This window comes from Engystomops pustulosus, chromosome 2 (assembly GCF_040894005.1).
Source record: "Engystomops pustulosus chromosome 2, aEngPut4.maternal, whole genome shotgun sequence".
Taxonomy (NCBI): Eukaryota; Metazoa; Chordata; class Amphibia; order Anura; family Leptodactylidae; genus Engystomops; species Engystomops pustulosus.
The window spans coordinates 5,836,607-5,849,744 of NC_092412.1; the positions used below are offsets into that span (position 1 = coordinate 5,836,607).

Sequence of the window (13,138 nt, forward strand, 5' to 3'; positions counted from 1 at the left end):
GCCTGGAGGACTACAGCGACCAGCACGGCAGGTGAAGGAGACAGGTGGATGCACTCAGCCTGGAGGACTACAGCGACCAGCACGGCAGGTGAAGGAGACAGGTGGATGCACTCAGCCTGGAGGACTACAGCGACCAGCACGGCAGGTGAAGGAGACAGGTGGATGCACTCAGCCTGGAGGACTACAGCGACCAGCACGGCAGGTGAAGGAGACAGGTGGATGCACACAGCCTGGAGCACTACAGCGACCAGCACGGCAGGTGAAGGAGACAGGTGGATGCACTCAGCCTGGAGGACTACAGCGACCAGCACGGCAGGTGAAGGAGACAGGTGGATGCACTCAGCCTGGAGGACTACAGCGACCAGCACGGCAGGTGAAGGAGACCACCTGAGCGCCTGAGCTAAGGCTAGCAGAGGAGATCCCAGCACTGGTAAGGAGGATGGGGGAGCTAAGTCACCACAAACAAATGCTGCAAATGCAAATAGACTGCATGTACTCACTAAAAACTGCGCACCCTGAGAGTAGCGCCCTGTATGACTCCAAGCTGCACTCACTGAGCAAAGAGCTGGCGGTGGTGGTGGGAGAGATGGACTGTGTCCTGGAGAAGATGGGACCGCTGTCTGAGTCCTATAAGAACAAGGAACGCTTTGCCAGACAGAACATTGCATCCATGTCCAGACCCTCTGACGCTGCGTCAGTGTCCAGCATGTCCCCTGATGAGAGAGGAACACGTCCCATACTGCAGGCACCAAGCTTTGTGTTTCATGAGGGCGAGAAGGGAAAACAGCAGCTGCCAAGGTCTGCAGCCGTCCATCAGCAGGAGCATGCACAGGCACCACATGTCCCAGGAGGCACTACACCGCAGCAGGCACAGGCACCACAAGTCCCAGGAGGCACTACACCGCAGCAGGCACAGGCACCACAAGTCCCAGGAGGCACTACACCACAGCAGGACAGTGGACATGCACCTATGTGTCAGGGTGATTCGGTGATCCAGGACCGTTCTACTGCTGGAGCAGACACTGGGGACACTAGCGGACATCATGATGTTCCTGAGGGGTCGGGGGATGGAGGGGACCCTCAATCTGTATGGGATGTGCAGTCACCTGAAGATAACATAGAGGTGGATGGGGGAAAGGGGGTACAGGATAATGTAAGTGACTTCCCCCCTATAACATCGAGCCCCCCAGTTGAGTCAGGTCGCTCTAGCCCAGACCCTCCCCCCAATACTCGGAGTGAGCCCCATCAGGAACCCCCCAGAAATGCCTGCAGCCGCGGCGCTCCCTCCTTCACCTCTAGCGCACACTACACAGGGCAGGCGTTTAAGAGGAGGAACGTGGTGCGCTTTAAAAACAGGGGCGCAAAGGAAGATCTCCTTGATGTCAGCTATGATGTCAGCTTTACGCTCATGTCTAGTCTGGATAGGTTCTGGGATAAACTCCCCCGGTTCAGGGATAAGGACAGCTAGAGTAAGTTCGTGTTTGTCCCCATATCCAGGCCAGGTACCGTGGTGGTCAATGTGATATTCTGGAACGAGTCAGTTCCCCCTCAGGATATTATAGTGTGGCTCAGGCGCCATTGTGATCTGGTGTCTGACCTCACTAAGAACAGAGACGCCGACGGCATCTGGACTGGTGGGTGGAAGGTTCTGGTAAAACTGAGGCAGTACAATAATATCACCCTGCACCTCCCCAACAGCTTCTTCATAGGGAGAGAGAAAGGTGTCTGCTTTTATCCCGGGCAACCAAGAAAGTGCTTCAAGTGCGGTAAGATCGGGCACGTGGCCAATATATGTACAGTGGTGAAGTGTAACCTGTGTGGGGAGGTCGGTCATCTCAGCGCCACCTGTGAGAGGGTGAAATGTAACCTCTGTGGAGAGATGGGCCACCCGCACAAGGATTGCCCGGAGGCCTGGCATAACATCGCCAGGGACTTCTCTGATGATGAGATAGTACAGGAGGCAGACGCCTTAGAGGAGGAGGCCTTGGTGTCAGGGAAAATTTTGACCAGGCGGGAGGTACAGGGGTCAGGTGATGCTGTACCAGCACCTCAGATGTCGGATGGTGCTCAGGGGAGTTTGGGGGTGGTAATTCAGGAGCAGCCTCAGGCAGCCACCTCTATAGCTCCTGGTGATTATGAGGAGGTTAAAAAAAAACAAGAGAAAGAAAAAAGATAAGTCCTCCCGTAAACCAGAGGAAGAAAGCAACTTAGGTCCAAAAACCAGGAAAAAGTCCAGTGGTGATACCGGGGTCATGGTCCTATCTAACAGATATGATGTTCTGTCTGAGTCAGAAGGTGATTATGAGCGCGAGTTACAGCGCATTGATAATGAGTGTGAGGTGGACACAGGAGACCCCCCAACTAAGAAGAAGCCCCCTCCTGTAGAGGCTGCTGAGGAGTCGGACATGGAGACTGGTGGTGTACAGGGAGACTCTGACTCTGACATATGATGATGGGGATCACTGCTCTGCTCTTTATCATTGTAATGGCTGGGTTCTCTCTAAAAGTTGCTTCTAGCAACGTCAACAGCATTAAAGTAAGAAGGACTAGACACGCAGTATATGACCACCTAAGATATTTGGGGGCTGATGTCATCTTCCTGCAGGAGACCCGTCTGACTACCTTGGGGCATCTCCGTGAGGCTGAGCGTGAGTGGCGGTCTGGTCCTTCTTACTGGTCACTGGCTGTGGAGCCGTACGCCGGGGTCGCCATACTGTTTAACACCACAGACGTGACGGTGCACAGGCTGACGGAGGTCGCTATGGGGAGGTGCCTGGTGCTGGAGGTGACCATCCATGGTAGGCGGCTCCGGCTGATCAACATCTATGGCCCACAGACAGTGACAGAGAGAATCCAGCTGTTCAATGAGGTGAAGCAATATCTTTTTACCTCGATCCCTTTAGTATTGGCGGGCGACTTTAATGTTACCATGACATCGGGTGACAGGTCCTCGGGCAGAGCAGTGGTCAGAGACTTAAAAGTACTACAGAACATCGTATCACAGGCCCATCTATGTGATGTATTCACCCTGGACGGGAGGAAACCTAAATATACCTACACATGTGCTGACAGGAACAGTAGAATTGACATGGCGTTTGTAAGTCCTTCAGAGACTGTTAGTGGGATGATTGAGAGGGTCGTCCCATATTCTGACCATCTTGTCTTATTGTTTCACCTAGGCGCCACTAACCGTTCTGATATTGGACGGGGGTTATGGAGGCTTAATTCCAGCATCCTGGATGATGTATATGTCCAGAACTGTGTCCACTCCCTTTTTCAGGACCAGCTCCAGAGACAGGACTTCTATGACAACATATCTGACTGGTGGGAGAACGTCAAGGAGGAGATCCGGTCCCTCTTAAGGAGACTGTCAGTGAAAAAGGGTAAGAGTAAGTACAGCCAGTATCTGAAGCTGCGGAAAGATTTGGAGTCACTGTATTCGGCGGGTGGGGATGGCAAACAAAATATTGACCGACTGAAATCTGAGATAAAGCAGTATCAGTACAGCCGCTACACGTCCCTGGTAATCGAGAGAGATTACGGGACTCTAGGCGTCCCTGATCTGTATGAAAATTGCCGGGAACGTGTGGCCAAGAAATCGATCACAGGTCTCACTGACTCCCAGGGAGTTTTGCAGGAATCTCGGGAGGGTATCCTGGGGGTGGTGAGATCCTACTATGCTGAGTTATTTCAGAAAAAGGTTTTGGATAAAGAGAAAATGGCTCAATTCTTGGAGGCAACTCCAGGCCCTGACACTAGAGATTTGGACTTTTCTCCTTTGACAGCAGGAATAACAGAGGAGGAGGATAAAGAGGCCATTGATAAGTTACATCTGAAGAAGGCACCAGGTCCTGATGGGATAACAGCTGAATTCTATAAAACGTTTAAAGACCTCTTAGCCCCGATCCTTGTGGATGTGTTTACAAATTGTCTAGAGAATCACCTGATGCCTCCATCCATGAGAGTGTCCTCCCTTATTCTGCTGTCCAAAGGTAAGGAGCCTAGTGACATCAAGAACTGGAGGCCGATCGCCCTCTTGAATGTCGACAGGAAAATTCTGGCAAAAATTCTATTCTCTAGGTTAGTCTGTTTGTCCCCGGCACTGTTGGCAGGCTCTCAGTACGGCACAGTAAGAGGGCGGAACATCACTGGAGCAGTCATCTCGATAAGGGAGATGTTTGAGAGATGTAAAGCTCTGAGGTGTGGGAGATATGTTGTAGGTCTGGACCAGGCTAAAGCCTTTGACAGGGTTGACCATGATTATCTATGGGCCACTTTGTCAAAGTACGGTATTCCGGGGCAATTTATAGATTGGCTGAGAACTTTGTACAGAGAGGCGAAGAGCTTTCCTCTGATCAATGGTTGGCAGGGGGACACTTTTGAAGTAGAGGCGGGGGTGCGACAGGGCTGCCCCCTGAGTCCGCTGCTGTATGTGTTTGCCATAGAGTTGTTTCTGCGATCACTGCAGCGGTGTGATTTTCAGGGGGTGCCGGTCCCCCATTGCTTGCCTTTGAAGGTAGTCGCCTACGCAGATGATGTGACTGTGGTGATATCTGAGCCTCGTGAGGTGGAGATGTTGTCTGCAGCCATCAGAAGTTACTCAGAGGCCTCCAGGTCTCTGGTCAACCTAGAGAAGAGTCAAGCTTTCTGGACATTGGATACTGCTCCTGGCTTTGATCTACCACAGTTCGCCAAGGCCTCCACCCATATTAAAATCCTTGGTGTGAAATTTGGGAGGGAAGACAATGCCAAACTAAATTGGGAAGAGAAGTTGGAAACCGGAAATGTAAAGGTTCAGCGATGGAAGAACTGGAGGCTGACCTATAGAGAAAGGGTTACTCTGCTGAAGACTTACCTGGTCCCTGTCTTCCTCTACGTCTCTGTCGTCTTTCCTTTGCCAGAATCTTTCTCCGCTAGGCTCTTTAGCCTGTTCTTCCAGCTTTTATGGGGGAACAGGTTGAACCCAGTAAAAAGAGGGATCACCTACCTGCAGAGGAGAGAGGGTGGGCTGGATATGTTAAATCCAAGGGTTTTCTTTGACTCCATGTTTCTGAAAGTCAATTTTGGTTGCCTGGACTCAAATAATGGTCTCCTGTGGGTAAGTAGTGTCAGGGACTGGATATTGCCTTTTGCAGAGTCTTGGGTGCGAGGCGGCAGTCTCAAGAGGGGCCGATGGACTCCTGGCTTCCTCCCCCAGTATCTGGAGTATGGTCTCAGGTGCATGAAAAAGTGGAGAATAGGGAAGACCTATCTGGAGAGTAGGACCAGGAAGGAGCTGTACACTAATATCTGTAAGACCTACTATACAGTACAGCCAGCTCTGAGGGACTGCACGACGACCGCCCTGCAGGAGAGTCTGAAATTTCTGAATAGTCCTAGGCTTCCTGCAAAGTTATTTGACATCGCCTGGTTGTCCCTGCATGGGAGGCTCTTTGTTAGGGGCAATTTAAAATTCTTGAGCGTCTCTGACCGTATGTGTCCCCTAGGCTGTCAGCAGGAGGAGACTATGGAGCACTTTACCACCGAGTGCCAGGGAGGGAGGCGGATATGGCAGGAGGTTGTCCCGCAGGCTGAAAATACCACGTCTAATGTCTCTCAGATACCCAGATATCATCTATGGGGTAACATCACATGTAGATGGCATCAACAGGGAGACCATGTACCTCATTATCACCACCATAAAGTATTATCACTGGCACAACAGGACCCCAGTCTCCATCCACAGTGAGACCTTCCAGCACATGACCGCAGTCACACTGATCATGTCTGAGCTCAGGTGGATCCGATCCATAGAGATAGGGAAAAGAGATGGAAATAGGAAGTTATGGAGGAATATATGTTTGGACTAATGGATCATGTAATTATGTTTAAGCCTTTTACCTTTAACCAATGATGGACATTTAAGTTACTTATTATACATTTATTTATTAATTTCAATGTATGATTTCTGTTAAATTCTGATTGGAATGTACTATGTATTTTGTATGTTTCTACTAATAAAAATTGCCCCCAATGTACAAGAATATAACTTCATAATACTGCCCCCTATGTACAAGAATATAACTACTATAATACTGCCCCCTATGTACAGGAATATAACTACTATAATACTGCCCCCTATGTACAAGAATATAACTACTATAATACTGCCTCCTATGTACAAGAATATAACTACTATAATACTGCCCCCTATGTACAAGAATATAACTACTATAATACTGCCCCCTATGTACAAGAATATAACTACTATAATACTGCCCCCTATGTACAGGAATATAACTACTATAATACTGCCCCCTATGTACAAGAATATAACTACTATAATACTGCCCCCTATGTACAGGAATATAACTACTATAATACTGCCCCCTATGTACAAGAATATAACTACTATAATACTGCCCCCTATGTACAGGAATATAACTACTATAATACTGCCCCCTGTGTACAGGAATATAACTACTATAATACTGCCCCCTATGTACAAGAATATAATTACTATAATACTGCCCCCTATGTACAAGAATATAACTACTATAATACTGCCTCCTATGTACAAGAATATAACTACTATAATACTGCCCCCTATGTACAAGAATATAACTACTATAATACTGCCTCCTATGTACAAGAATATAACTACTATAATACTGTCCCCTATGTACAGGAATATAACTACTATAATACTGCCCCCTATGTACAGGAATATAACTACTATAATACTGCCCCCTATGTACAGGAATATAACTACTATAATACTGCCCCCTGTGTACAGGAATATAACTACTATAATACTGCCCCCTATGTACAGGAATATAACTACTATAATACTGCCCCCTATGTACAAGAATATAATTACTATAATACTGCCCCCTATGTACAGGAATATAACTACTATAATACTGCCCCCTGTGTACAGGAATATAACTACTATAATACTGTCCCCTATGTACAGGAATATAACTACTATAATACTGCCCCCTATGTACAAGAATATAATTACTATAATACTGCCCCCTATGTACAGGAATATAACTACTATAATACTGCCCCCTGTGTACAGGAATATAACTACTATAATACTGCCTCCTATGTACAAGAATATAACTACTATAATACTGCCCCCTATGTACAGGAATATAACTACTATAATACTGCCCCCCTATGTACAAGAATATAACTACTATAATACTGCCCCCCTATGTACAAGAATATAACTACTATAATACTGACCCCTATGTACAGGAATATAACTACTATAATACTGACCCCTATGTACAGGAATATAACTACTATAATACTGTCCCCTATGTACAGGGATATAGCTACTATAATATTGCCCCCTATGTACAAGAATATAACTACTATAATACTGCCCCCTATGTACAGGAATAGAACTACTATAATACTGCCCCCTATGTACAGGAATAGAACTACTATAATACTGCCCCCTATGTACAGGAATAGAACTACTATAATACTGCCCCCTATGTACAGGAATAGAACTACTATAATACTGCCCCCTATGTACAGGAATAGAACTGCTATAATACTGCCCTCTATGTACAAGAATATAACTACTATAATACTGCCCTCTATGTACAAGAATATAACTACTATAATACTGACCCCTATGTACAGGAATATAGCTACTATAATACTGCCCCCTATGTACAGGAATATAACTACTATAATACTGTCCCCTATGTACAGGGATATAACTACTATAATACTGCCCCCTATGTACAGGAATATAACTACTATAATACTGCCCCCTATGTACAAGAATATAACTACTATAATACTGCCCCCTATGTACAAGAATATAACTACTATAATATTCCCCCTATGTACAGGAATATAATTACTATAATACTGCCCCCTATGTACAGGAATATAATTACTATAATACTGCCCCCTATGTACAGGAATATAACTACTATAATACTGCCCCCTATGTACAAGAATATAACTACTATAATACTGCCCCCTATGTACAAGAATATAACTACTATAATATTCCCCCTATGTACAGGAATATAATTACTATAATACTGCCCCCTATGTACAGGAATATAACTACTATAATACTGCCCCCTATGTACAGGAATATAACTACTATAATACTGCCCCCTATGTACAAGAATATAACTACTATAATACTGCCCCTATGTACAAGAATATAACTACTATAATACTGCCCCCTATGTACAAGAATATAACTACTATAATACTGCCCCCTATGTACAAGAATATAACTACTATAATACTGCCCCCTATGTACAGGAATATAACTTCTATAATACTGCCACCTATGTCCAGGAATATAACTACTATAATACTGCCCCTATGTACAAGAATATAACTACTATAATACTGCCCCCTATGTACAAGAATATAACTACTATAATACTGCCCCCTATGTACAAGAATATAACTACTATAATACTGCCCCCTATGTACAAGAATATAACTACTATAATACTGCCCCCTATGTACAAGAATATAACTACTATAATACTGCCCCCTATGTACAAGAATATAACTACTATAATACTGCCCCCTATGTACAGGAATATAACTACTATAATACTGCCCCCTATGTACAAGAATATAACTACTATAATACTGCCCCCTATGTACAAGAATATAACTACTATAATACTGCCCCCTATGTACAAGAATATAACTACTATAATACTGCCCCCTATGTACAAGAATATAACTACTATAATACTGCCCCCTATGTACAAGAATATAACTACTATAATACTGACCCCTATGTACAGGGATATAACTACAATAATAATGCTCCCTATGTACAGGAATATAACTACTATAATACTGCCCCATATGTACAAGAATATAACTACTATAATACTGCCCCCTATGTACAGGAATATAACTACTATAATACTGCCCCCTATGTACTGGAATATAACTACTATAATACTGCCCCCTATGTACAAGAATATAACTACTATAATACTGCCCCCTATGTACAGGAATATAACTACTATAATACTGCCCCCTATGTACTGGAATATAATTACTATAACACTGCCCCCTATGTACAGGGATATAACTACTATAATACTGCCCCCTATGTACAAGAATATAACTACTATAATACTGCCCCCTATGTACAGGAATATAACTACTATAATACTGCCCCCTATGTACAGGAATATAACTACTATAATACTGCCCCCTATGTACAGGAATATAACTACTATAATACTGCCCCCTATGTACAAGAATATAACTACTATAATACTGCCCCCTATGTACAGGTATATACCTACTATAATACTGCTCCCTATGTACAAGAATATAACTACTATAATACTGCTCCCTATGTACAAGAATATAACTACTATAATACTGCCCCCTATGTACAGGAATATAACTACTATAATACTGCCCCCTATGTACAGTAATATAACTACTATAATACTGCCCCCTATGTACAGGAATATAACTACTATAATACTGCCCCCTATGTACTGGAATATAACTACTATAATACTGCTCCCTATGTACAGGAATATAACTACTATAATACTGCCCCCTATGTACAGGAATATAATTACTATAACACTGCCCCCTATGTACAAGAATATAACTATTATAATACTGCCCCCTATGTACAAGAATATAACTACTATAATACTGCCCCCTATGTACAGGAATATAACTACTATAATACTGCCCCCTATGTACAGGAATATAATTACTATAATACTGCCCCCTATGTACAGGGATATAACTACTATAATACTGCCCCCTATGTACAAGAATATAACTACTATAATACTGCCCCCTATGTACAGGAATATAACTACTATAATACTGCCCCCTATGTACAGGAATATAACTACTATAATACTGCCTCCTATGTACAGGAATATAACTACTATAATACTGCCCCCTATGTACAGTAATATAACTACTATAATACTGCCCCCTATGTACAGGAATATAACTACTATAATACTGCCCCCTATGTACTGGAATATAACTACTATAATACTGCTCCCTATGTACAGGAATATAACTACTATAATACTGCCCCCTATGTACAGGAATATAATTACTATAACACTGCCCCCTATGTACAAGAATATAACTATTATAATACTTCCCCCTATGTACAAGAATATAACTACTATAATACTGCCCCCTGTACAGGAATATAACTACTATAATACTGCCCCCTATGTACAGGAATATAATTACTATAATACTGCCCCCTATGTACAGGGATATAACTACTATAATACTGCCCCCTATGTACAAGAATATAACTACTATAATACTGCCCCCTATGTACAGGAATATAACTACTATAATACTGCCCCCTATGTACAGGAATATAACTACTATAATACTGCCTCCTATGTACAGGAATATAACTACTATAATACTGCCCCCTATGTACAGGAATATAACTACTATAATACTGCCCCCTATGTACAAGAATATAACTACTATAATACTGCCCCCTATGTACAGGAATATAACTACTATAATACTGCCCCCTATGTACAGGAATATAACTACTATAATACTGCCCCCTATGTACAAGAATATAACTACTATAATACTGCCCCCTATGTACAGGAATATAACTACTATAATACTGCCCCCTATGTACAGGAATATAACTACTATAATACTGCCCCCTATGTACTGGAATATAACTACTATAATACTGCTCCCTATGTACAAGAATATAACTACTATAATACTGCCCCCTATGTACAGGAATATAATTACTATAACACTGCCCCCTATGTACAAGAATATAACTATTATAATACTGCCCCCTATGTACAAGAATATAACTACTATAATACTGCCCCCTATGTACAGGAATATAACTACTATAATACTGCCCCCTATGTACAGGAATATAATTACTATAATACTGCCCCCTATGTACAGGGATATAACTACTATAATACTGCCCCCTATGTACAAGAATATAACTACTATAATACTGCCCCCTATGTACAGGAATATAACTACTATAATACTGCCCCCTATGTACAGGAATATAACTACTATAATACTGCCTCCTATGTACAGGAATATAACTACTATAATACTGCCCCCTATGTACAGTAATATAACTACTATAATACTGCCCCCTATGTACAGGAATATAACTACTATAATACTGCCCCCTATGTACTGGAATATAACTACTATAATACTGCTCCCTATGTACAGGAATATAACTACTATAATACTGCCCCCTATGTACAGGAATATAATTACTATAACACTGCCCCCTATGTACAAGAATATAACTATTATAATACTGCCCCCTATGTACAAGAATATAACTACTATAATACTGCCCCCTATGTACAGGAATATAACTACTATAATACTGCCCCCTATGTACAGGAATATAATTACTATAATACTGCCCCCTATGTACAGGGATATAACTACTATAATACTGCCCCCTATGTACAAGAATATAACTACTATAATACTGCCCCCTATGTACAGGAATATAACTACTATAATACTGCCCCCTATGTACAGGAATATAACTACTATAATACTGCCTCCTATGTACAGGAATATAACTACTATAATACTGCCCCCTATGTACAGGAATATAACTACTATAATACTGCCCCCTATGTACAAGAATATAACTACTATAATACTGCCCCCTATGTACAGGAATATAACTACTATAATACTGCCCCCTATGTACAGGAATATAACTACTATAATACTGCCCCCTATGTACAAGAATATAACTACTATAATACTGCCCCCTATGTACAGGAATATAACTACTATAATACTGCCCCCTATGTACAAGAATATAACTACTATAATACTGCCCCTATGTACAAGAATATAACTACTATAATACTGCTCCCTATGTACAAGAATATAACTACTATAATACTGCCCCCTATGTACAGGAATATAACTACTATAATACTAACCCCTATGTACAAGAATATAACTACTATAATACTGCCCCCTATGTACAGGAATATAACTACTATAATACTGCCCCCTATGTACAGGAATATAACTACTATAATACTGCCCCATATGTACAAGAATATAACTACTATAATACTGCCCCCTATGTACAAGAATATAACTACTATAATACTAACCCCTATGTACAAGAATATAACTACTATAATACTGCCCCCTATGTACAGGAATATAACTACTATAATACTGCCCCCTATGTACAGGAATATAACTACTATAATACTGCCCCCTATGTACAAGAATATAACTACTATAATACTGCCCCCTATGTACAAGAATATAACTACTATAATACTGCCCCCTATGTACAGGAATATAACTACTATAATACTGCCCCCTATGTACAGGAATATACCTACTATAATACTGCCCCCTATGTACAGGAATATAACTACTATAATACTGCCCCCTGTGTACAAGAATATAACTACTATAATACTGCCCCCTATGTACAGGAATATAACTACTATAATACTGCCCCCTATGTATACATATAGGTGTATTACTCTGTGTATAGAACGTGCAGTAATCACTGTTGTAGTGAGTGAGGGGAGGTGTCGTTACTGTGTGTTATGTGTGGGTTATATATAGGTAGTGCTATACGCTGTATACCCCTCGTCTCGCTCTCCTCTTACCCTTCCTCCTGTGCCCTGTATCTGTCCCTTCTTCTCTGTCTCTGGTTTTTCTTGTAGAGAAGTTTCTTTCTTCCGGTTTTGCAGCTTAGAGGAAGCGGAGTTTTGGCGAGAGACACAGGAACTCTTCTTAACCCCTTCACCTCCTGCCTGGAGGACTGAGTAATACTGCAGCCTGTCACTGATACCCTCAGGCAGTGCATGCTGGGAGGAGTAGGAAAATATTTGTATATAAGTGACAGCGGCCGTCTCTGTGCTCTCCTTACCCAAATACCACAAGTCACTGCTTCAGGATCAGGACACTGACACCAGAACACCTCTAGGTGGCGCTACAGAGGCAGCCGTCCTATTCACAATAGTCATTTATGGAGCCGCCCCATGTCAGGTCTCACCCTACAGCTGGGGAATTTTAGGATTATTTCTGGTTACTGTATATCTGCCCCTTCTCCACCACCTGACTATACAGA

The 13,138-nt window shown here is 42.5% G+C and overlaps 1 protein-coding gene across 2 annotated transcripts in view; it reads right to left on the reverse strand.

Annotated features, from left to right (window-relative positions):
- Positions 1–12,818, reverse strand: part of LOC140117158 (ecto-ADP-ribosyltransferase 5-like) — a 30,258-nt gene extending 17,440 nt beyond the window's left edge. The window contains exon 1 of one of the 2 annotated variants that reach the window (XM_072133633.1): positions 12,675–12,818. The gene's annotated coding sequence lies outside the window, so the exon portion shown is untranslated. Of the gene's footprint in view, positions 1–5,663; positions 5,728–12,674 lie in introns of those variants that run through there. The other variant, XM_072133636.1, reaches the window with a different exon arrangement.
- Positions 12,819–13,138: the final 320 nt, after the last annotated feature.